The 26,945-nt window shown below is 36.1% G+C and overlaps 1 long non-coding RNA gene across 1 annotated transcript; it reads left to right on the top strand.

Moving 5' to 3' along the window:
* The first annotated feature begins 291 nt into the window (after positions 1-291).
* Positions 292-14,067, top strand: LOC115919517. Its single transcript, XR_004061889.1, has 2 exons — positions 292-1,278; positions 13,962-14,067. It is a non-coding gene; the product is annotated as an uncharacterized LOC115919517 (long non-coding RNA).
* Positions 14,068-26,945: the final 12,878 nt, after the last annotated feature.

Genomic DNA, 26,945 nt, shown 5'->3' with positions numbered 1-26,945 from the left:
CGGTGTGTGCAATGCTATAGCCACCTTTGATAGTTCTTTACCCGACTATCTGAACGTAAACAGAAATCTTCTGCATCACGGTTGTATCTTGGAGTGTGTGTGTGTGTGACGTGGGACGCTGGAATCATCCCCTCGTTTGTGTTTCTCTTCCCTGACATTTATAGGAGGATCAGCTATTTAATGAGGAGGGAGTAAGATATGCCCGTCCCTAGGTGAAATTATGTTGAGTAGGACAGTGCTGCAATTGGATGGGTCCGTATTGTAAAGCGTGGCCGTCTTGGCCAACATGGTCAGTCTCTTTTGCAGTTCAATATCACACCGTTATTAAAGATTTATGAGATGCAGTTTATTCAGTAGCGCTATCGGTTGCAAAGGACACAAGGATCTTCTGAATTCCCTGGAGAGGGTTAACAACATAAGGATAGCTCTCCATGGCCGATGCACCCTAACCGAATACATTGACTCGATTCAAAGCAGTCCTCCGATCCATTAGAAGTCTTACCAGTTTCCCACTTGCCGAGGAATAAACGACGTTGAGAGTTCGCCTGCCATGAAATTCGGTTGACCTGAGAGTGTTGGCATTTAGCAGGGCACAAAATTTGTCAGTTCTGACATTTTGGATGAGAAAGCTGGCAGGAGTTATCCAGTGATGCAAGCATTGGATCGCATCACATCAGGAAATTATCACCATTATCTTACCCTGGATGTTTAATATATCATAGCATTGGATCTCTATCGGTGGCAAGGTTAATATTTAAACGGCATCTAATTAACGCTGATGTGGGATGGTCTCGGATATCAACATCTACGGAACCCTTAATGCGAGAAAATATTCGCATGATTACCCCGACGTCGCCATGAATATGGATGAAATGGAATAATGGGCTCATGTTATCACAAGCAGAAGGTTTGGTGCTCAGACTGATTGTCAAATAATCCGGTTTACAGTCTCCCCCCTGACATTTGCACGGTAACTAAACGGGGGAAGGTAAAAAGGAATCAATAAGTTAACCCTGGGTTTGGAAGCTAGCCTGTGAGAGATAGATGCGTACGTGGGCCTAAATTGAGTGGCATGTAGCAATCTTATGCTGCCTGTATGCAGTACTAATGTTCCAATGTGGATCAGGTTTATATGCATCACTGGATGTTGTGTGTTCAGTGTGAGTTGATCATGTAACATGGATGCACCGCTAATGGGACAGTGAGACAAAAACAACTTCACACCTATCTAAAGATGGATAGTAATTTTCAGGATTTAGCCTTTCAAGCAATACTTCGGTGAGTATTTCTTTTAAAACAGCCTTGATATATGCTTATTCAATCTTAGTTTTTGTAACACTATAACAATTGTTTGAATTAAATATTGTGTATTGTCAAGGTTTTACTATGGCTTACCTGGCTACTCTGTGGTGTTCTCAAAGTGTACTAGGGTGCTTGATTACTCAGTGGTGTTGAGCAGTAGTCCTTTGAAACAATAGGTTCTTAGATCGAAACCAAGTTTAACGTGCCAATGCCCTTAGATAGGATTTAAAGTTATAGATCTTTTATGGCTCCTAGTATTTGTTTGTGTTATGATCAGTCAGGTTAAATGAAGACGGCATTCCCTCATTAGCTCCACCTGGATTGAGAGAGATAAATGTAGTAAAAGTACCTTGTATCTTTTTGTCTGTTTGGAGCCAGAAGGGCATTAATTCATATACTTTAAGAAAAAGTCAATGCTAGTTTTCTGGTTCAGAACAACTGTTTGCAAGCTCTGTGTCCGCAATGTTACTGCAAAGATCTCTGGGGGAAATAGGTCTTTATAACATTGTATGTTTCGTTTGTTTTAAGAACATACATTGTAAATTTACATTCAATAAATTAGTCTGAATGTTATCAATTTTTTTCTTTCTACTAACTACATGTATAAATCAAAATACAATGAGTGTGAATGAGCTCTTGTAATTAACTTTCACAGCAGAAACATGTTTACAGATTGTTATTACCCTACCCTACCCCCTCCCATGAACATATATAAACAATCTGAGTGAGTTGAAAAATGTGGTCAGCCACATCTATCGAGCTTCATGAGCTTAAGCTTCAATAAATCATTTTTAATTAAATTTTGTCTCCCGCATGGAAGGAAACGGTCCGATATTTGTTCTACCTGGTTAGAAGTAGGTCACTTTATGAAGCAAAGCCATCGACCAGCATTTTAAGTTCTTGCAATGTTGATGTTTAATTTTGTTCATGCCTCACTACAGAGTCGAGTACAAGATTTGGTAGGTTAAGGGATTTTACTTGCAGTTGACTGAGCATTGATGTACTAGTTATTAGCATTTTCATGACCAGTCAGTAATAATTTAGTTTGACAAATCCATAACAACAACTGCTACTGTTGCTAATGCTACTGGTACTGTTTCTATTGCTACCACTACTTCCGTTGAATACCTTTGCTCTTGTTCTTGTAGTGTAATATTGTTACTTCAACTGATGATACTACAGCTACTCCTTGCATAAATTATAAAAAAATGAAGATCAAGCGAAATGACAGCAACAGCTTCTACTACTCAATACACCCTGTTTTGTTTTTTGTTTTTAGGGGAGGGGGGTGGTATTCTTTGATGTAGCCCCTACTACTACTACAACTACTATGTACTACATACTACTACTTCTACTACTAATACTTCCGCTACTGCTTCTGTTACTACTACTGCAACTATCACTACGCCTACCACTACCACTACCACCAGCAGTACCACCTCTACATGTACTTCTTACACTACCACTTATTACCACACTCGTTTATTCACAACACTACAGGTATCCCTTCACATTCAATGTTAAGAGTGTGGGTTCATTCAATTTACAATATGTATTAGTTTTCACTTATGTTGTAATGACTGGCAATACTGATTAAATTATAATTTGCAATAAACCAGCATTGTTCTGCGTTCTCAGTTACAGTCTATAGACACCATTGTTCACACACAACCTGTGGCTGTCTGTGTAATCTCACCCGGGCACACTTGAGAGACCCCAAAGCTCATTTCATAATGGACCCACGGTTGGTTTAAAAACCCCTCCAGAAATAGGCCGGAAATCAATACCACGTTGTGTTCTAGGTTGTAGCAAATTACTCTCAAGTGTAGAGCTGTTTATTATTCACTATTGATTCAAACAAACACAGTCCAGTTGACTGACCCGGCCTGTCAGTGTAGTAGCCAAAAAAATTAAATTACTTCAAGGGTAGATTTGCATGTCAGCCTAGGTTTACCTTATGAAATTCAGTAGGAAAGAGAATAATGAGATACAATGATATTGATACTCGCACTTTGACATTGATTGACAGGAGCTTAGTCAGTATTTTCCATGGGAGGGGGGGGGGGTAGATTTACATTTAAATATTAAGTTTTTTAGTTTTTCATGTACAAAAGGTAGATTTGGAGAGAGTCTGACAAAGCTTTTGCGGAAGAAATTCCAAAGACAATATTATTAAGCACACTTTTCTGGTCTTCTGGTTAATAAATGATGACGATGTGTGTATGGCATGTGTATAGAAAGAAACATGTTTTCTTGGCAGTTGGAAGCAGTCGAAGAACACCATTGGCACTTTTCAGGTTCACAGCTAGTTTGAAGAATGCACAGAATCTTAGACATATCAATCTTTGTGTTGTCCAATAATGATAATCTATTTACAATTCATATTTTTTTTCATGCTACTTCCTTGAAAATATTCTTGAATGTTACTGAATACTAGGGCAAGTAAATATTTTGTTTGTTTTATCATATCGTTTTACATTTCTCTAGGCAGTGGTTTGAAGAGGGTGACCAGACATCTCGTATTTATAGGATTGTCATATGATATCCTTTACTTGTTCTGAAATTCTGCATTGCATATCAAACTTTCTTAGTATGCTAACAGACAAATTTATGAATCTTCTTGGCTGAACTAGATGGAATGAATGGAGGCCTTGAATGCTCACAATTTCAAACACACCCCTCCCCCTGTCATTCATCAAATTAAATGGGGCATGTTGATGTAAGATGTAACATGATACGTCTCGGTAGACCAACTTACTAATATAATCAAATTTATGGACGTTTCTTACTTATATTAGGACCTAGTGACAAATTATTCCATTAACCTGTTATTAATCAATGAAATACAATACTCGGAATCCAGTCTGCATATTTTACTTGTTGCTACGTCAGACAAGCCTCGGGCAATATCTCTGTTTTCAGAACCTTTGTTTTAAAAATATGCATAAAATATAAATTAGTAAAAAGGTCTACCAACGAATAACAGTTGGTCATAATATGATCACATAATCTTGTTATGTGTTTAATCTTGTTTGTGTTTAATCATATTAAGCAACATTAGATTAGGCCCACGCTAGAATAAAACATAATTGCGTTTGTTGAAATGAAGTGGTACGTGAAGGCATTGTACATGACAGGTATATTGTATAGGGTTGTATCCTGTGAGAGTGCCCCCCAGCTACAGCTGTATGCACCATGGTAGAGAGGGTGTGTGTGTGTGTGGGAGAGATGAAGAGAGGGAGGTGTGAAGATGTGATGCTCTCAAGATGAGCCAATCTCCGCGTCCTCTTCACGGTGATGCAAGATGTAATTATCAACACAGTCACACGTGATGTGAGGGTTTGCAGGGGTAGATGTAGAGTGAGAGAAGTAGGATGTGGGACAGAGAGGGGGAGAGAGAGAGAGAGAGAGAGAGAGAGAGAGAGAGAGAGAGATTGAGAGAGAGAGGAGAGATAATATGACCGAGAGTTAGAGGAGGGGGAGGGAGGGGAAGGGAGAGAGAAGGAGAAAGGGAGAAGGGTGAGGGGAGAGATAGAGATAGTCATGAAGATAAAGATGAAGAGCGGTGTGAGGCAATGATAGAAATGACAGAGCCAAGAAAAAAATCTAGAAAGCAGAGTGAAATAAATAAATAAATGAGTAGAAGATTTGTACGAGATATCATCCTTTTGGCTCTTAAGCTTATCAGATGGTGAAGAGCCTGGACATGAATGAAATAAAAGCTTGTTGAAAGCAATCGGATGAACAAGGTTCAGATGACAGTTTAAGAGGGTTGGAATAGGAAAGAAAAAGAACATACGAGCGGTATAGAGATACATGTAGATAGAGACACAGGCAGGCATGGGGGAAGCCGAGGGATAGAGAGGATATTAATTCTACAAAGGATGGATGAAGCCCAATGATGCATGCACCATCATCATCCCTGCATTCAGTTGAGAGATTAATCTTCCATGCAAATGCTAGTACTTTTGCCCCTTCCAGCAATTTCCATGGAAATAATCAAGTTTATTGACTTATTATTTCTTGCAAGGATTTTTTGACCTGTGTTACCATTTTTATCTACTGTTCTCTCACAGGAGAGGCGAAGATTCTGTTATCAAAATCAGTTGAAAATTCATAAGTTAAAGAAAAGGTTGAGGTTTTGGAAGAGATGACAAATAATTTGTGAGTGTTATCATTGTATTATGCAAGTGTGGAAGAACATCAGAAAAAAAATGTTCCCTGAAAAGCAAGGCTCTTCAAATGCCTTCATATTCTAATATGGCATGTAACATCATAAAAATCAGGACAGATTTTATGCCACATGTTCGTGTAGTCCTATATACATCTTTCTGTGTACAGTGCTTGTAACTTTACCAAGACTGGGCCAAATTTCTTATTATTTTGATGATTCAAGAACCGTGCAGTACACACCATTACTTATATACCAGGTGATCAACCTTTTCTGATCTATTCCACAACGTTTCTTTCACAATGCAATCCCTTGACCAGAACTCAACTTTATCTTTAAGTATTTCCTAGATCCAGTTCAAAGACCTGTACTTGTATGCAGAATTCATTTGTAATATGAATTCCAGCGATGTCAAAGCATATTTGACGATCATGAAGCTACTGTTGACAGAGCATGCAAATGTTACGTGCTCCATTTATTATATAGAGCCATAGTCCCTGGATAAATACTTTACACAAGATGGAGTTTTACCATTTTGTTTGGTTTTAGTTTGCATGTTTCTTGTTCATATCAAGGGACAAGGAAGCACTTCATATCAGCATAAGTTGGTGGTAGGTCTATGATATTATCAACAGGGACAAGTAGTCATATGATTCCTCTTATCAGCACATTGCAATTGTCCCCACTGAGGATAAATGACAGGGATAGTCTTAGGATAAGACTCATTCCTGCAGATTAAATACTGAGAAGATGCTTCAAGAAATGGCAGTGCCTGTTTCTGTGTGAACAAATTTTGAAATACTTATCCAGGATAGATATTATATCTATACTTTGAGATTAATGAATTCTCAACCTCCGCTTTTATCTAGGTCTTTTTGCATGGAGATGAAATTGAAATATGATTCAAACAAGATGTGATGATGGTATATCTAAATAGAATGTTCTGCCTTAACATTATTGCTGATGTCATAAAATGTACTTTAATACTGAAATTCATTGTGTGATACAATACAACGTTATATTCCCATCTTCTTTGTTAAGTATGATATTGTTTACATCCTTTCAGGAGCACTTGTGATGTTGATAAACTATATAGTCATTGTGTTTGACATCATGTGTCATTTTGTGATAATTCTATCTTGGGGGAATATGTGTTCTTTACTATCTATCAAATTAATTACATTATGATTCTTGTTTCTGTTATATTACTCTTTCCTTGTATAGTGCATACCGCAATATAAGCCTTCACATGCTTTTAAACGTCTTTGGAAACTTTTACTCTGGCCATATAGATAATTAGATACGATGATGAAAATAAATTGATTGAGTCTGTAATTAATGTTTATATGGTTTGCATGACTATGTGGGGAACAGAGTACTTTCATGAGAGACTATTGCCGTATTTGTCTCCGTGAGGTATGAGAGCAGTGATGGTGTTTGGTAGAGTTCAGGGTTCAAGTGTGATGTTACAGTCAACAAACTTGTTCAACTACTCACACATGCAAAGGCTGATGCAATTCTCTGCAAGCTGCCAGTGGTATTCCTACAGCACATGTCTCGCTATGTGACCATGAAGTTATGAATGAAATACAAGACCGGTCCCATATATAAATCTGTGTCATGAAGCATTTTGAAATGTTGCTACCTCTATATATTTTGGGATGTGTTGGTATGATGGTTTATTCAATTGATTGTCTATGTAATTATGTGTCTCCAGACAATTAGGCACTTAATGCTAAGTGTCTCTCTTAATCAAGGTGTAGTGAATAGGTATCTGGTGGGTTATATTTCCATGAAATGCATTGTGTGCTGATATTGGTCGCTGGAGATATATGTTTGAAGATGAGTACTATTGCAATTATAAATATTCTATTTAAACACTGCTCAAATGAAATACAATATTGAATTGTAGAAATATGGCCTGTATTATAACATTTAAACCGGACGATGGGCTTATGCCCTTGTTCAAAATTGTGTTTAACAAAGGAAGAGTTAGTCTAAGATCAAAGTTTCCCTTTGTTTAACACAAGCTTAGACCCAAGGTTGGAGTTATAGACAGCAAGAATATTGCCATATTTCTGTTGGTGCCATGACATCACAGCATATCGCATATGAAGGAAAAAAAAACAATTAAACCAACCAAAAAACAACCCAAACATATTATTAAAACAGCAATGTTTTCTTTTGAGCCTTACCAAAATGTTTTCTTTCCAAATATTTTAATATAGATATATTATACTCAACTTCAACCACTTCCCTCTCCATTTGACACTATGAAACATTATATCTCAAAGTCACTTGTTATAAGGAAGTTTAAGGAATAGTAACATGTTTTTCAAAGGAAATTCAGAAATAAAATTGGCATAAGCAGTATATATCTCAGATCAAAGCCAACTTACAAATTTCCTAAAAATTAAGGTATCAAGATTTATACCCTCTTTTTTAATTTATCTGGAGATTTAAAGGGCTACTTTATCTCTGCTGAAATTATACCAATTTTAAATCAGACAAAATCATTCAAATGATGGTGTGATCATAATTTTGATGATGACTTGGTGAATACATAATTCATATCTTCATTTTGCCAAAGTATACATGCATGAATGTCTAGAGATTGCACACACTGTGAAGTAATAAATAAGATGCTTGGGGGCCTTGCAATATTCTCAGAAAGTCTGAGCCATATTCAAATTACCTATCTGGAAAATATGAACATCTGAGGAGATACAGGAAATTAGCTTAAAGGTATGCCTAAACTCTTAATGAGTATGGATGACAGAGTGATCTGCTAATCAGCATCTTTGAGAGCCTGTGGCCAGATTTTGGTTGGTTTGGTATATCCTGTATTTTAAAGATTAATATCTCATGTCTGCTAACGGGGTAGGATCTATTTTCGTAGAATTGCCAGGGAAAGTGTGAATATATATGTAGCATGATCCATACAGTGCTATCATTTCAAACATACACCATATTTATTTATTTATTCATTTCTGCGTGGTTCAACAGTTTACATAATATGATCATGACCATCACGGTAGTGATCACTAGATTATGATCATTATATATTTGACATTGTAAATAATACAGAGGTATGGCAATATAAGCTTAATGCTTGAGAGATTGCCACACCTTATCATCTAACAATATATTTGTTAAAGTGGTAGAAGAAGAAGAAAAAAAGCAAGCTTTGGCCAGAAAATGTCTACCATGTCTTTAAAAAGTGAAAGATTCTGTTAATTAAGTGTCTATTAATGATTTTACCTTAGTGATTCTATGCATTTTGTAAGTTAGAATAATTCAAAGACATAAACCAATATGTTCAGTATGGTGCAAGGCATAGAGGAAACAGAGCTATATATGAGCCTATAATAGCATGGCAACTAAATCTTCCTGTATCTTTTGTAGATACATCATAAAGGATGCTGTGCAGAATTATCTTTATGTGGGCCAGTATATATTGACCTGTCAAAGTGAACCATATCGTGTCTATGTAGTTTTCTTGATACATAGTGCATGAATGTATTGAGATATAAGAGGGTATTTCCTGATTGCACAGGAAATTGGGTATTCATGCTAAGAATACGGAAATACCAAATATAAGTACATAAACACATGCAGGACAGAGTTCATGTTGATCCAATAATTTGTATTGGAAATCTGTACTCAAGTCTATAATCTAGATCTATATATACCATTCGTGTACCTGTATATGTTGGTTATGGTTATGGGGAGGGTCTAATTTGATTAGGTTATTAATTTTCTTCTCAATGTCTTAAACTTTGCTGGGGGGGGGGGGGGGCTGGTAGATCATTTTTGAGGGGGGTCATGAGACCCGTCTAAAATCTTGTAATTAACCAGTTTTCCTAGGTTTGTGAAGATGACAGGTCAGTGAACACATGTAAGCTGGCATTATTAAACTCTAATTCGCCTTAGATGATATTCAATAAATAAATTAGAGGGAATGTTCAATAAACATGAAACCCCCTCCAATAGGTTAAATATTAATAAGAGGTATACATGTATAAGTAATGTATCACTGCTGTATTGAACATGTTCAGATCTCATAATCCACTTAAAATCAACAATTGAATTGTGAAATATGATCAGGTGCATTTACTGGTAGAATGTGTTTTCACTATCATAGACTCTTAGATATTTGGGACATGATTTCTTCAGAAATACATTGAGTGATATTGACATTGCTCTGTTTGGAGAATTAAGGGAATTGCTTGTGTTTTCTTGTTGTTATTGTTTTATTATGCTCACTGAAGCTAAAATAGAAGCAAAGTGGTTTACTGGTAGAAATATGTGATTATTATCATAGACTCTAAGATATTTAGGACATGATTTCTTCAGAAATACATCCAGTTATATTGAAATTGCTATGGTAGAGAATTAGGAAAATTGTTTTTTTTTCTTGTTTTTTTAAATTGTTTATAAATTACGCGCACTGAAGCTGAAATTGAAGTAAATTGAATGAATTGAGAATAAGGACTGGAGTTTAGCTGGGAAAGGGCCATGAATATGGTCAAAGTTAACCTCTCGATAAACCCCATGCTCTTGCCCAAACTGTCGCTAGGCGTTCAGCCGTAGGTATGGACAGACTGCATGTACAGTGAATCGTACCTACCTCGGCTTTTGTTACCTGAGGGCTCGGGAATATTCACATGTTGGATTTATTTGTAAGGCGATCGCTCCACGCATACAAATCAAATTTATCCCTGCAAATTCTCCCCTTAACCCTTTAACCCCCAGACCCAAACCCCAAGCAAAGTCAACCATCTGCAAACACCCCCCCCCCCCTTTTCTCTCTCTCTCTCTCTCTCTCTCTCTCTCTCTCTCTCTCTCTCTCTCTCTCTCTCTCTCTCTATGTAGTATCATTCACAATCACATTATGCTTTTGATTATGCTCGTTTGGCGGAGGAATTTGGAAGTCACATCTGGGCTTGTTACACGATACGCACAAAAGGGGTAGTGTTTCTTTCGGGAAGGCAGGTACGATCGATCGGTGGGAAAAAAGTAAGGAACGTGATTTTCATGTTAGTGGAACTACCATAACAACATTGTTATAGCATGGTGTTGTGCAAGTCAGTAGAATTGCATATTAGAAATCTTCCCTGCATGAATAAAACCCCATGAAGATTTGAAATAGGGAGTGAAGAAGGAATTTTTTTTGTGAAGAAGGAAAGTTATTAGGGGTGTCTCATTATTAGCTTTGGGAAAGTTAATGTGATTTTTACCCTTAATTTGCATCAACAAATTTAGAATATGGTAGGTAGTGCATAAAAAGAGATTGATGCTTAAAAATTGATTATTTATATCGTCCTTATTTTCACGAAGTGACGGTAGTGAGGAAAATCGTAACGCAAATTGAATGCAATTTTTTTTCACTACCGTCACTTCGTGAAAACAGCGATGAATGTAGTATGTATTAGAGTTATACCGTGACGTAATCTTGTATAGAAAAAAATTTAACTCATTTTTAGCCATTTTTTGGTTTTACTAAATAAGGTACAAAAACTTCAATTTTATCTAAAGGAGTCCAAAAGTCAATGTTCATGAAGGAACTTGGTGAAAGTTCAAGCGAGGTATAAAAGTGTTTTATTTTGCAAACAAGTCGGCCATATTTTAGAAAAAATTGTCAACAGAATGAACCCTGTAAAATCCAAGTACCATGTACACATCGTGTTAATGTATAGTTTTATGTAGTTTTATGGATGTATCCTCCTTGTTTCTTTTGAGCAAGCGAAACTACTGCAGTGTCAGTGTAAATCACTCTCATCGTCTAATGGCCAGGCCTTACAAGACAATTCTGAACTCTCATGGGTATTTGTTTCTCATCTTTCAATAAAATTGTCTGTGGTTTGGCACTTGTTTGAATGTGTTCATCTATCTTCCATGGTCCATTGGAGCTTAGGTTGTAAATATTTACAAGGATTTAGCATGTAGGCATAAGGTAAGGTGTTTTTTGCAGACTTTTTTTAATGTATTACGGTAGTCTGTTATTTGAGATCTGTGTATGGTGTAATATAGGTAAAGAGAATGCGCTTGGTGAAAAATGATTTAATACTCTTGGGTGACATTGTGGTGTGTTGTTTGAAAGGATTAAAAGAGTAATTCCACCTTTGTAATAAGCTGCGGGCTAGTTCTAAGGTTGCTGTAAGCAAGAACTACGACCATCTACGATCTTTAATTAGATTGGTGTATGCAACTGCAAGCTTTGATTTCTATAAGGGAAGTTCATTTGTGTGAAAATAAGAGAAACAGGGTGGCAATAATTTGAAAGAAATCAGATGAATGATCAGATATTTATGAATGTTTGAAAGGTGAGATTACTAAATCCATTTGATCTCAAATATTGGACAATTAGGTCATTAGATTATGACATTTCATCCAAATTGTTCCTGTAGACTTGTGTTTATAAAAACAAATATTTATTATACATTTTTCAATGATCTTAAACATGAATGGTTCAAATTAGAAGCTATGGTTTATAGGAAAAGAATTTTCATTCTATAATTTTTTTTAAAATAACGTTTCTGTTTGTATAAAGGGCCCTATGAACTTGCCTGAGTTTCTCATACATTCTTTAGTTTAGTTTAGCGTCCCTGCCCGCTTCCTTTTTGGGGGCCGCCTCCTATTTTTTTTTTTTTTTTAATTTTTTGAAAGAAAAAAACATGAAAAACACTGCTAAAATGGCTCTATTTCTGACTTTAAAAAAAAAAAAATTGTCGGCGGCCATCTTGAAAAAAAATAGCCTCGACTGTCAGGGAAAATGTACCGAGCGGCCATTTTGAGCGGCCATTTTGAAATAAAAAATAAAAAGGGCCTCCTCCTTCCTATTTTTCGAAAAAACAGGACACTAAACATGTCTTTTTTTTATTTGGCCTTATTTAGGTAAATACAAGCATAAGGATACCAGCTTAACGATCGATACCCATAAGACCTCACAAATATTATCTCTCTAGCTTCATTTACTCAATGGCACCAGAAGTCTGAAGCTTAGACACTGGTATATTGCAAAACGCTGTGCAGCTATTTTCATTTGCTGTGTTCATATTTTTATAAAGTTAGATGAGAGTAATATCATATTCCGGTTCGTCTTTCACGTTTGTCTGACTGCAGATCGTCATATCGTCAGATCATGTAATAGAAGAGAACGAGAGATCCCCCAAATTGATGAGGCTGGAATTGCTTTTTCTTCCATGCTTGCATGGCGGCTAGAGGTGAAAGTCTCCAACATAAATCCTTTGCGATAATAAACACGGCCAGGCCCTCTATAGTGAGCTGACGATGTCTCTCATTACAGCAGAGTGTGGACTTTGTCCCCGCCCCTTCCTCATGTTCCCTCAACCCCCCTCTTGCCTCCTCCACTCTCAATCGCTGTCTAGACATCCGGACACTTGGAGTTGGTTAAAGGCCTTGTTAGGGTGTGAAGTAGTGAAGCCATGTGGGCCTTATATTTTTCATATTCATGTATAGGGCAACATTAAAAACACATGGCTGTTTTTCCCCGAAACTGTCTTAAGTGCAATTTCGCAGGCATCCTTTAATTAACGTTTTTCAAAAGTATGTCGGTGAACTGCAACTGTGATATCATATTTTTGTATCTACCTTTCAGTTAATGCTCTCTTCTCCTATACTCCTTTTTTTCCAACACTGAGTTAATTAGTAACTTGTGCCTCTGAATGTGTGTACGGATATATGGCGCCATAACATGTTATGAATCATCATAAGGAACCATAAAAGCTCATGTCACAAACATTTGTGATGCATTTATGTGCTGCTTACAATCAAAATGCAGTTAAGTTTTATATTAGAATTGCCACCTAGCTTTGTACAATGCACACTGTAGTCATTCTTGCATGACGGTGATCCCCTATGACTAAGCTCAACCTGTTTACGTGCAAATGACAGACCATAAATATTTTATCTATTCAACCTGAAACGCGAGTCGGTGTTTACAATAATCTTTGACTTTCGGTCATATTTTGTTCCACTCTTTCAATGCATATTGGATGTATACATTACATTTGTGTCTTTTTTTAAGGTTAAGGTGGTGCTCTGTGGTGATGTTCCATCGCTTGTCATGTTCGATAGAAAGTCTAGTTTGGGAAAATATGTTTTTGTTTTTTTTAAATAAAGAGGAATGGGTAGGACAGATAGATAAAAACAAAGGGAGAGGGATGGGAGGGAGGGGTGCGGGAGGGAGGGAGGGAGGGAGGAAAGGAAGGGGGGAGAGGGGAGGGGGTGCGGGAGGGGGTGCGGGAGGGGTGCGGGAGGAAGGGAGGAAAGGTTGCACTTCTGAATTTTGTTAGGAGGTAACTTATTCCAAATATTGTTACAGTATATTTTACTCCTTATGTTTCACTTAAGTTTATATGCTTTTGATTGCAAATCACTAATATTTTTGTCTCTCTCTTTCATTTTTATCTTTGCATATTTTCCTCCTGCAATTCATCCCGCTTTGTGACTGTTCATTATTCAGGTAAGTCAAGATCTTGTTATTTTATCAGATTGAGATGGGGAAAATATTTTGAGGAAAAAAGAGGAATTAGGAAGAAGTAAAGTATACTGATAGAGAAGAGAGAAAAGGAGAAAGACATACAGATAGATAGAAATAAGGAGAGAGAGAGAGAGAGAGAGAGAGAGATAAATAGAGAGAAATAGAGAGAAATAGAGAGAAGGAGAGAGAGAGAGAGAGAGAGAGAGAGAGAGAGAGAGAGTTGGGTGAGCGTGATGAATCACATCTTGTAACAAAAATACTTATTGGGCACTTCAACCGAACAAAAGATTCACTAAAGATGGATTTTAAGATGAAGACAAAGCCACAACGAAGAAGACGAGGAATGAAAAAGGGCGAGAACATGATGATGATGATGATGATGATGATGATGAGGCAAGCAGCTAGCATCCAGACACAAAGACAGACATCATCGGTGTTTGGTTGTGTCATCTATTTACTCTGTATTCGCTTACCTTGTCCCCATCGACTGGGTTAGTTTGCTCAGTGGTGGCGGCGAACTGTAGGCAGCTAGGCAGACAGCCACGTAATGGCAGCACTTAACCTTGTCTATATACACGCATGCAAATGGGAGAACCATTTTGAATGTATGTGAAGATGCTGTTTGATGGTGATGTGATGTAGGAGGATGGCATCACTTTGCCCATCTTCCAGGTCCGTGTGGTATAGTGATGGCTTCCTTGTAGGAGTGTGCAATACCGGTAGGCCATTTTCGTAATGTAACCAAATTTAATATGTAAGCCTTTGTGGAGTGCCTCGATACAGAAATGACTTCCCCTCCTAGCAACACTTAATATATGCAGTTTGCATTCTGACAATTGAAATACTAATCAGGTGAACAAAATAATTTGTATTTCAAGAGGCACTTCACAAAGACTCATGTATTAAATCTGGTTTCATTACGAAAATGGCCTATTGGACTGAATGTGTGTTGACTATAGAAAATTAATAATCTGGCAAAAATTGAAAAATTATCCTATTCATGTGTTTCTCGATCTTTACAAAAACAGACACCTTTAATATCAAAAGATAAAACACTTCAGTTAGAGATTTTTAATTTTCATATTAAACTATTCTAAATTGATTTACAATTATTTAGTCTACAAACTTGACGATAATATAATTGGCTTATAGATAATTGGCTCAAAAGAAAGTAATACATTCTTAAAATATAGCATGCTCTGTAAATTCATAGTATGCCTAATCCCTAGCCATTCAAATTTAATAGATGTTTCACGGTTCTCACCATGAATGTATTTATTTATAATATGCAAGGTTTAATTCAAATTGCACATTTTGTCCCCATGATTGGCGTTAATTGGCCTTTGTAACAGTCACAGTTAATAAATAATTTGTCAAAATGAGTTTACCTCGCAGTGCCAGATTTTATAATTTATGAAAGTCACCTCGCTTGGCTGTGGACCTATACCTATGACATCATCAAGTCAGAGAAAAGGGGATTGTGAATGAATAGAGCCCGTTTTAGAGGGAAGCGGTTTCCATGGAAACTTACATCACGATTCGCTTTCATCAATGGATGAATGAATGAGCTAGTGCCAGAATTATTTGACTCATTCTGTGCATAGGCTTTTTTTGCAGACTGTATTTTTACTGTGAAGTAGTATGATGTATTTTATTTCAAAATGTATTTAATGTATTCAAGCGATAGGTGTATAGTATGTTTACCCCTTTGCTGTTAAGTATGAACAAGTGTAAAAGCTCTTTACACCAAGCAGTTATTCAATAGTATTTTTATATTGTGAATGAAACATTGAAGATAACAGGCTGCTTTCATTTGAACTAGTTTTAATTAAGGTAAATCTGATGGGTTTTCATGAATATAGGCACCGTATTCAGTGGTTAAAAGCCCCACATGGTCAATTTTGTGGAAGGTTTTAAGGCAGACTATGTTTGGTCATGTAAGACTACTTTTCTTTGGCTTTGGTCCATGATGTTTTCATTCATTCATTCCAATTTGTGTTGAGTCATTCAGCATCACCGTAATTGTACATCTCTCTTGCTCCCCTCCCTCCCCCCCCCCCCACCCCTCATAAATTGACATTTCAAGGATGGGTGAGCGAAAAAACGAGGCGGCACGACAGCGCTGTCCAAGACTAATTTGGAGGTGTTCTCGTCCCGATGGTGTCCAGTTATAGTTCTGTGTGTATCATCTGGCCTTAGCAGATCAAATCTAATTATTACAACGTTGACGTCAACTCATCCGCGGGATTGAACACAACACATCCTTATTAATTTAGATTGTCTCATTGTCTCATATTCAAGGCTGTTGTTTCAGTCGATGGTTTCAGTATACATCCATCCTCTTGTTTCTTGGAATGAGATGTCAGAAGATTGATGACTATTTTCATAGTTGGCTGATGTTTGATTATCCAGTTTCTGATTAATCAACTGCGAAAAACTGCTCAGATTATTCTGGCTGCATTTCATTTTGTGGTTAATAATGATTGGCATTTGTATTTTGGGGCAATTGTCCTAATTTTTGGCATTTTTAAATTTAACCAATGAATAACTCAATTTGTGTTATGAATTAATGTGGACATGCTAAAAACATTTAAGTCAATATGTGAAAATATTGATCAAACCAAAATAATTCAGATACAAATGTAAATTAAAGTCACACTTACTTGAGCAACAAATAATATGATAGAAAATGAAGTTCATTTAAGTATGCAATATGTCTGAAAAAGTGCAAGGGTTATCAAGTTAATACTCAAAACAATATGACTGCTAACATCAAAAGTCAATCTGCCAAATTTATATTGAAAACAAATTCCTATTGCATTACTGATTACAATACATTTAAAGCACTTAAAGATTTATCATAACCAGGATAAAAATAAATTTGATTAATGATTGTAGTGATTATCTGTATAAATGTGTTTGCTTGTGAAAATACAATAATACATTACAAGATGCAAGGAAATCAGGGGAAAAGTAAGGAAATATATTATATATCTATAATGTATGCCAAAAATGCATGTATGCATATCACAAAAATGCCATACTGTATCTGAGACAGATTCATGCTAAATCTTGGGGGGAAATCAGTCATTTTTATCACTTTTTAGGGAATGAGATCTTAGATGAGTCATCACATGTCTTCCAACCATCTCTCTGTTATCTCTTGAATCAAACATCCTGAGGGGGGAATTAGGCAAAGCAACATTTGGAAGTGACGTCCAAGCCTGTGACAAGATGGGTTAGAAGATGCTGGATGCGGAGTACTGCATGGCGAGGAGATAGCATCAGTGGTATAACTTGAAGAAATGAAGACGGATCTGGGTTGCCTTCAGGTGGAGGCTAATTATTCAAAATCTTGAATGCGAGATGCATCGAGGCAATGTCTGCCTTGCTTGAAATATGATTTAATTTGGGGGTCGTTTGTGTAAAGAGTGAAGACTATGTGCAAAATGCTTTACTGGTGGACAGGCAGAATTGGATGATTTGTAGGATTTTTTAGATTTTTTAGAGGAATGGATTATGGATCAGATGTTCTGTCAGAAAGGTCATTGGTGCCAACATTTCTGTACTTAAGAATGAATATGAACTCAAAGAACCTAAAGTCAAATGTGAATCTTATTCTGGTGGTTATCGAAAGTGGGAAAAGATACATGAGTTCTTGAATAGAGAAACAAGAACTATACTAGGTTTGAATTAAATTATGCAAGTGTGGTTTATTTTGTCTACAAAAGTATTAGGGGATTTAGAATTGAGTTGTAACAAAGAAACAAACTAAAGATGTTAACAATGGTTATATTGGAACTTTATGCTATGAGCCGGAAATAGGTTTAATCATATTGTTACTGGCCTTATGGCTTTCAGCAGGTAATATGTGTACTAAAAGAAAATGGATAGGATATTATGGTTAATAAATTGTACAAAGAGTTATTGAAATTATGGTTTTAGTTATAATCATAAGATTTGTTGAATACTTCCTGATGAGAACATGAGCCATGTAAATTTGTGCAATGAAAAAAAAAATTAAAAAATTCTATGTCTAAAATGTTGATCGCTCAAGCAGCGGTATTAAGAGAGTCTGAAGGACAGACTAATGATTATATTGACTTCTGTATGTACAGTACAATTCATGTCATTACCCTTATAGATTTACTCATAGACTCTAAGTCTACTGTACTAATGATGGTCATGTAGGCTAAGCCAGACAATTAATCTTGTACAATAATGCCACCAGTATGTCATCCTTCCCGTTAATGAAAAACTAGTCTTCTTACCCATTGAACCATTTTGGTTGCTTATCATTCCATGTAACAATGACATTGATTTCAAAATTTTGACTCGGCCCTAATTAAAATGCACCCAACCTTTGGTCATGTGTACATATATTGTCCAATCATCCCCCCTAAACAGTTACAAAATGCACTCATTAAAAAAATTAAAATATTAAAATGGAAACAAGTTTGTTTATACAGGAGACAATATTCTTTAACCCAAAGCTTTCCAATATACATTTTCAAGCATTCCTACATATATTACCCAGCTATTTCCATTACTTTACTCATGAATGTCAAGTAATTTAACCCCTTGCATATGGGAAACGAGTGGCCCATGTATAAAGCCTATGGTAATAAGAGAATGCAGTACCCAATGGGTTATAGTAATAAAAGGATGCCACTTCAGTGCTGTATGATTGCTTCTAAAACCATACACATGATTTTTAATATCAAATATTTGCATGAACAAACTTGACCTTTCCCCCATTCGTTCTCCCACAGCGTCTGAATGTACTGGCGATATTGTTATACAAACATTAATGGTTTTCATTGGGTATATAAGCGCTGCACCCAGGCCCAATCAATTCTTTGGTGTTGTAATATTATTAAGTTTTGGGGGAAAAATCAATATCTAGATGTGGCAGGACTTGCTTGCATGGTGCTTGAAGATTACCCTGATTGCTTGTATAGCTGAAAGGCTGTTTTCTTAAAAGGGGAATGGAGAAATGTCAGGGTGGAAACTGGAAAATAATAAAGCGCACAAGTGTTTTAGGATTTTGATGATGTAGGAGAGAGAAAGGGGTTGGATAAACGGAAATGGGGCTGCAAAGGGGAAATTAAAGCAATTGATTGATGGTTCAAGAAAGTGTTAGATGTTTACATTCATCCCTTAAAAAATCCCTTGAAAAATCCTTTTAAGGGAGAATTTTCTTGCTTCGTTAGAGGATTTTTAATGGGATAATTGGTGACAGACAGCAATTAAGAGGATAACTAAAATCCAGATTTTTGGCCTCTGTGGGACAGCACCTTAGGTTTATTTTTTTTCTCCACTTTACAGGGTGCTACAAGAATTTTTTTCACCACTTGCCCTGTTGGGCAAGTGGGTTTTCAATTTACTTGCCCAAACAATATTTCCACTTGCCCAAAACTTTAAAGCGAAAAAGGACTCGAGGTTAAAGCATTTATTATCTCGTAATGATAAGTTAGTGTTTTAGATAGCAAATTAATGCACATACATGTACAGTGTAACTGTACTGAATAATAACCTAATATGTCAAAGAAAATGGTCAACAAAGGATGGTTGAAGGTTTAAAAAACGCATTTTATTGATTCTCCATAAATAATCAGATTCACATGAATCTCGGCAAGGTAGAATGGTTCAAGCAGGTTTAAGTTTTTAATATTCAGTCATGTAAAAAAGCATAATGACCCTGTTGTAAAAAATATGATACAAAAAAGGCATTTCGGAACGAACCCTCGTTGTCTGTTGTGTTCGTAGTTCGCTTTCTTGGCTGGCGGTGCCTCCATGTTTACTAGCACAATCGAGAAAAAACAGCTGATCAACGCACGTGTGTGTCTGTGCAAGCCGCTGTCATTTGGAAACGTAGGCTAATTTTCAGCTGTTAATAATTTGGGTCAACTCTTCCATCAAGAAACGTCATGTAAATAATGGGTAATCAACTATTTTAAATAAAGTACGGACATTTTTATTTCATCATTCACTGCTATAAATATCATGCCAAAATTTGTAAATTCTTACTAAATAATAATATTGAAGATATTTTACGATAAATCTCGGATAAGTATGCGAAAACTAGACTAAACAACGTCGCTAAAACCATGAAAACAAAACAACAACGGCTTATATTCTGGGGGTCTCGATACTATTATCAAAATGACTCGCTCGGTCGGATCTTGAGACCGCAGTAATAAATTGAAAACGAGACAAAAACATTCATCTGATTTATATGAGCAGCGAGTTTTAAATAATATGTTCACAATCATTAACAGTCATTATGAATAAATATCAAACATTTGACTTTTTGTACTTACTAGAAAATCCCTGTTGTTTATTCCATTCCGATTCGCACGTGTTCATTTCCCTAGAATAATGACGTCATATTTGGCGTGATTCAACCAATCGGCAATCAGAGAATAGCAAAGGCCTGTCGGTGCGGCCTGCAGAGCTAGAGAGAGAGAGCGCGAATAAGCTCGCAGCTGGTACGATCGCGCTAGCTGTCTCTAGCTAGCTCACGGCCGGCCGTGCGTGGAGGCGGAGCGGCATTCATGGCTTGAAGTGTCACTGTTGCATGCGCGCTGAGCTAGCTGAGCTGGCTAGCTGTCTGTGAAGTTTTTTCGAAATCGGAACGATCGCTTTTTTGCTTCTGGATTTTGACGACGGGTAAGAAGTTGACGGGTGAATGGTAGAGTTCTTGGACACTAGGAAATTACTGTAAAAGTATCACTTGCCCGAATCGGGCAAGTGATAATTTGATTTACTTGCCCGACGGCTCAATTTGGTTGCCCCGGGACGTCGGGCAAGCGGGTTTGTCGCGCCCTGCTTTATTAAACTGCTATGCAGTAATCCATTATTTTTAATGAAAATAATCTGTTAAATAAATACACTGTTTAAATAATCAGTTGTATTGAAACATCTTCCTTAATCCAAGAAGATTATTTGGTTTTGATATAAAATGTATGAAAATAAATGATATATTGCATATTTAGTCAGAACTATGTACAATTCTTTCCCTGGCCTGGAAATTAAGATTTTATGAAAAATATATATTTCACTTAAGCTCATCAATGAGTAGTGCCCGTCTTTGTTAGATTTCAATCTGAATGATTGTAGCTGTCAGTGTCAGTAGTGTTTAAATACCTCGAATACAGCAAATCACTGAATCTTGCAAGGAATTCATATGTGATATGGCGCCCTCTGTAGGATATTTATAGCACATGTCTGTGGTCATCAATCCTGTCTATGAAAACCGGCATTCAGCAATGGATTATAACACCACAGTATTGAGTAGTGTAGTGGTGAGAGAATTTGAAATTATATGAGGAAATTATTTGAGGAAATGAAAGAAAAAAGAAAAGATTTGTGAGAAAAATATTTTATAAAATGTAATGAGTCAGTGGTTTGTGACACCACAGTATCGAGCAGTTTACAAGTACAGTGTGTAGTGAGGGAATTTGCAATTTTATGAGGAAATGGAACAAGGTTTGTGAGAGATGCGTTTGACAATATGTAACTTTTAGTCTTTTAATACAAAGCCATACATTTTGTAGATAACTGAGGTTAGGATCTATGGAAAAGTACGTGTATTCAACAGCTAAAAAGTTATGTTATTAATGAGCTCATGATATAGTATTTGTCCTGCTATCTCTAGGCTCTTTAGATGAAAATCTCAATTACCAAATGTTTATGTCAATAGATACTGGTTTCAATGACTATTGCACAATAGATTCCCTACTTTGGTGTCCAGATTTAAATACATAAAAACTACAATGTTAATATATTCAGGAAGTAACATTTCCTTTATGAAAACGAGAGAAAAGTAAACACTGTCAGAAAGATAAAGAGGGACTAGGAGGGGGAAAGGAGTGTGCATGGAGTGAGAGAGAGAGAGAGAGAGCGAGAGGAAGGGAGAGAGAAAGAGAAAGAGAGAGAGAGAGAGAGGGGTGGGGAGAGCTAGAGAGAGACAGAGCACTAGAGAGAGACACACACACAGATAGAGAGAGAGAGAGAGAGAGAGAGAGATAGATAGGGAGAGAGAAAGATAAATGAGGGAGAGGGGGGGGGAGAGCAAGCGAGAGAGAGAAAGAGAGAGAATAAAGGAAGAGTTCTACATTTAGAACATAGAAAATTCTGAAGTCAAATACCCAGACATGAATAAGAGGATGGTAGCATAAAAACAGATGCCCTCTAAGTTCAAGGTCAATCAGTCAGATGGATACAGCTAGCCCATGATCGTAAGATGGGAAATTGATTTACCAATCACTTGGATGAGCTTAGTAAGATCAGTGGCAAAGGCTTTCAAATTTGTGATGAATTCAACGAGAGAGATCTCCTAGTGACACCATTGTGCATACATTTGGTAAGTTTTTGTTTGAGACATATTTCAGATGTCTCATGTTGGTTTATCTTACTGTCGCAGATGTACCACTTTTTTTCTTCTTCATTCGTCATTTGACGTAAGTAATTAATTGCTAGTGATTGATTCAGTGTTGCATATGCATTTGAATTCTGAAACCTACCTAGAAAGTTATTCTGCTGTGTGCATACCATATACCAGTGCAATCCATAAATTATCCGATCAGGAACCCCTATTACATGTACCTTGCAGTTGCAAAATCAAAGTGAATTTTGTTATTTTGTGTTACTTTACTTTCAGCCCTGGAATGTGAATAATGTGATAACAAATTTCTAAAATTATTATCTGTATCATATCATCACCTATTCTGTCAGACATGATTTTCTTTAACATCCTCATTTTAGAAGATGTGGAAAAGAGAAAGAAAATTGTCAACAAGAATGTATACTCAGTAATGATCTTAGTCAACTTTGACATTATAAATCCAACCTGAACAGAAACACATCAAGCAACCATTATCACTAACTCAATGAAATTCAATAATCTCTGTACTTTATAGATTCTTGATAATCTGAAAACTGATGATTGCATTATGTGTACTTATGATTTAATAACAAACCTCTATTTCTTGAAGAACCTCATCCCTTGTACAGGAAATTTGAGGAGCGGCAAGTTCAAAATTGCATGTTATATGATGATAATTGGATATTACTCGGAGCAATTTTATTAAGGGATTCCAATATTCGGAAATTATGGGAAGTAGGCCAAATATGCTACAGGGTATTGGAGAGTTCAACGCATGTCCTTTTCCAAGTGTATTCACTTTTGTTGAATAAAAACTGAAGATGTGCTTGTATTCAGAGTAGTATACATGGAAGAATGGTAAAAGTATGAAATGTTTTGGGATGGAGATGGTGGTGAGGGGGGGGGGGGGGGGGGGGCTACACTTGGGCTTAAAAAGTACAAACTTTTATTTTTAAAAGTTTACTTTACTTTTGAAGCAGACTGGTACCTCCAAAGCTCATGGGGTAATATTGAACCAAAAAGTATTTGTCATGTTTTTAAAATCCTTGTCATGATTAATTTGATATTTTTTATGTACACAATGAGAAGACTTGTTCTATAATAAACACTGCACACTTGCCTGCTGTACAAAGCTGTGACAAAACTCTGCTCGATCTGACATGAATTTTGTTTCAATATTATTATCCACAGACTTGTGTCATTGTGACATTCAACATTACAAGTACTGAAGGGGAATAAGGAGCAATATATCATACTTCACTGTGTCTAGCTGATATATACTCCCCTGTATTCTTTCTGTTCTAATTTTATGGACAATGACTCCATGGTCTTTGAAAGTATATATCTAGGTTATGTCAAAGTTAGATTATTTTACTATGTACTTTGGAACTAGATGGCAAACAACAATGTCAATATTCCTGATGTTCCTACAAGATAAATAGTTCCCAATATAGACTTTTCTACAATAAATACTGGTTAGTATCAAAGGTTAACACCCCCGAAAATCAGTTTTTTTTTTCACCTTCTATTGTCAACTACCCGGTATTAATCATCCATATATTTTCTGCTGAATATGATTTTGCAGACAAATAGTTTTTTTTGATAGCTTGAAAATGTAAAATCATGCACTTGTAGATCTACATGTACATATTTGTTGCTGTGGGTTAAGAAAACACAGAAAAACATATTGTCGCCTGGCTGGCAGAAGGGCGCTAGCTCGAAGTTCAGGTCAAAAATCAAATGCTAAAAAGCAGAAGGACATTAGCCTTAAATTGCCTCAAACTTTTATAAAACTGACTTATTTCTGAGAAAAAAATTGTGGCCGTGTTGTACTATAATATTTCTATTAGTCTTTTAAGTTTTAAACCATTTTTTGGGAGGGAAAGCAGTTTAAATATAAACAAATCTTTAAATGCGAATAATTCGGAAAGTAGTGTTCGAGTCGCTAACGCCCTTCTGCCAGCTGGGCGACGATATCACAATGATGATCATTGATCTTGATCTTGATTTGATACAATTGCAATTGGAAGAAATGGTCTTTAGTAATTTGTAATAGAGATAAAAATTATGTTTGGGTGATAAAGAGGTCAAAATGTTACCAAAGGTATTACACTGGCCTGTTGTACCTAATCATAATTGCCAAATTATTAAATGCTTGCCATTATGCTTTTTAAAAATTCATAAAGATAAGAGTGGTCTTGTGGCTTAGAGACACCGTTTTTATTATTACTATCGTTATCATGGAATCATGGGTTTTTTCTCTTTCATTGAAATGGTAAGTGTAGGTGGATAGTATTATCATAAGTCGTGGGCTGCGCCATTCTTTACATGTTATTCTTTCTATTCAATTCTAATTATGTTTGAAGAGACAACCCCCATATATAAACACTAAAACCACTGTGAATACCTGCTATTATATTACTCTCAAAAGAAACAACTGTGAAAGCAATTATTCACAAAATTTGTTATTATTTGTTCTGAATTAGCCCAACCATATAGTGAATATGTCACAAAGATGAGATGAATTCTTTAATCATTGAAATTTGATACACTCAATGATGTAGGTAAACAGAACCGATAGTGTTGGGTCGAATATTGAAACCACTCAGTCATGCAAGTTTGTATTTAACTTGAGGTTTTTATAAATTCTATATTCATGAGAGAGAAAGAAATAAGTAAATAGACATATTCCATTTACTTCCTCTATGAAATTCCTCATGCACACAGTATATACCGGTACTTCAGTTTCTGTACAATATGAGCTTGTATAAAAAGAGGAGAATAATTCAGGAGTTTGAAGTCACAAAGAACACCATTAATCATGCATCTAACTACAGTTCAAGAATATCATCCAGCCTGTGGCGTTGCTTATTTTCTTAGCGAATCATGATAAAAATATTATGAATTGAGTTCTTTGATGCTTGTTGGCTCTCTGCTGTGTATTGCCTCTGGTTTGCCATTGGGGTAGGTGGTAGTTTAGACCCTGTCTGTCGAAGTGCTTGGGATTGTGACAACATATTGATACTGTATGTGGGACCATTGTGGATTATTCACCTAAAAGGAGATACCGGTAGCCAAACTGCTTTGAGTCGAGAATATTTTTCTTTCACATTGCGTAAGTATGATCATTTTGTAGAATAGACTTATGCATAGTTCTGAATTACTTGGCTCATTAACATTAACATTTTGAAACCCTTTTTTTACATGGCATTATGGACTATGCTGGATTTCTAAAATGTCTAGAGCCTTTGAAGTATTTTGTTGATTGAAAATGCTAAGTGTTTTTAAGCATGGAGTGACAGGAAATAAATCCAAGATATTTATTGTTTGTGAGTATATACCACCCTCAAACAAAATGCCAAGTGATTATTTATTTATTTATTTATTTATTTTATTTTTTTATTCTTTACGCATTATCACATTTAATTCCTTTTTGCATTTCCCCCGAAATTGATTGAAATAGAAGGTTTACCTGTGAAAAGAATGCAAATTCACATTTTGCTCAAAAGTTTTCCATTAAAGCTGTTAAAACAAACAACAACAAACTAATGTTCTTCATCCTAATACTGAAACAGGTAAAAAAAAATCATATTGAGTGTTCCATGCAAAATATTAAACGCAAGATTTAACAACATAAACAATACATAAACCCCCAATGTGATTCTAGGAAGTTATTTTTTTAAAACAAATTTTAGTAACCTAGTAGCACGGACAGGGCTTAATATGGAGAGTAAAAACTCCAGCCCTAATTAATGGATTATACACATGTGATATTAATCTAGATACAGCCAGTCACCTGTCCTTCTTCATATATATACCCTTGCTTAGACTGCCATATATTTACCAGCCTGAACGTCAATTATATTGACCCTTTAAACAAAAATACAATCAATAAATGAATAGGTGTGAGACCTCAGAACTTGTGAGTGTAAATAAGGTTGATATATATGCCACTGGCAATTTATCTCCCCTCAAAATAGAGTTATTTGGGTAAGAAATGGAGAGTGAAAGTATTGAGATACGTGCTGTAATCAAATGACTTTTTCTAAGGTGGTCTCACACGGCTCTTTCTTTCCATATCTGTGATCTTCCTCCAAGTTTTTAATGTATTTCTTTTATTATTTTCTACTTTCTTTTTTCTTTTACAGTACAGTGCTTTCAATCAAGTTACTGACTTTAAAACCCCCTTCCCTCTCTAATTCCCCATTTTTTCTCTTTCTCACGTTCCCTTTTTTTTCACTCTCTCACGCTGCCCTTTATTCCTGACTGCTCTATCTTTCCCTCTGACTGTTTTCTTTCTGAAAATTGTCAAATTGTGAATAACAATCAACCGTCAAAACCCCCAGTGCAATGTGTGTGCAAAATAACTGCCTCAAATATCTTCAGAATGCTTTTTTTTTTGTTTTTACAGTGACAAACAATGACTGATTGCAATTTTCCAAGAATTACTGAAATGCTTGAGAGACCTTGTCCTGTCCATCCTGTTTGACAGACTAGAGTCAGATAAAATTACCATTTGTTGGAATGTGTAGGAAATGAAAGGAAAATGTGAAGATAACCAAGGCAGAATAGGGGAG

Source organism: Strongylocentrotus purpuratus, unplaced genomic scaffold (genome assembly GCF_000002235.5).
Source record: "Strongylocentrotus purpuratus isolate Spur 01 unplaced genomic scaffold, Spur_5.0 spur5_scaffold_6, whole genome shotgun sequence".
In the NCBI taxonomy this organism is placed as follows: Eukaryota; Metazoa; Echinodermata; class Echinoidea; order Camarodonta; family Strongylocentrotidae; genus Strongylocentrotus; species Strongylocentrotus purpuratus.
This window is presented reverse-complemented; position numbering and strand designations above follow the sequence as displayed.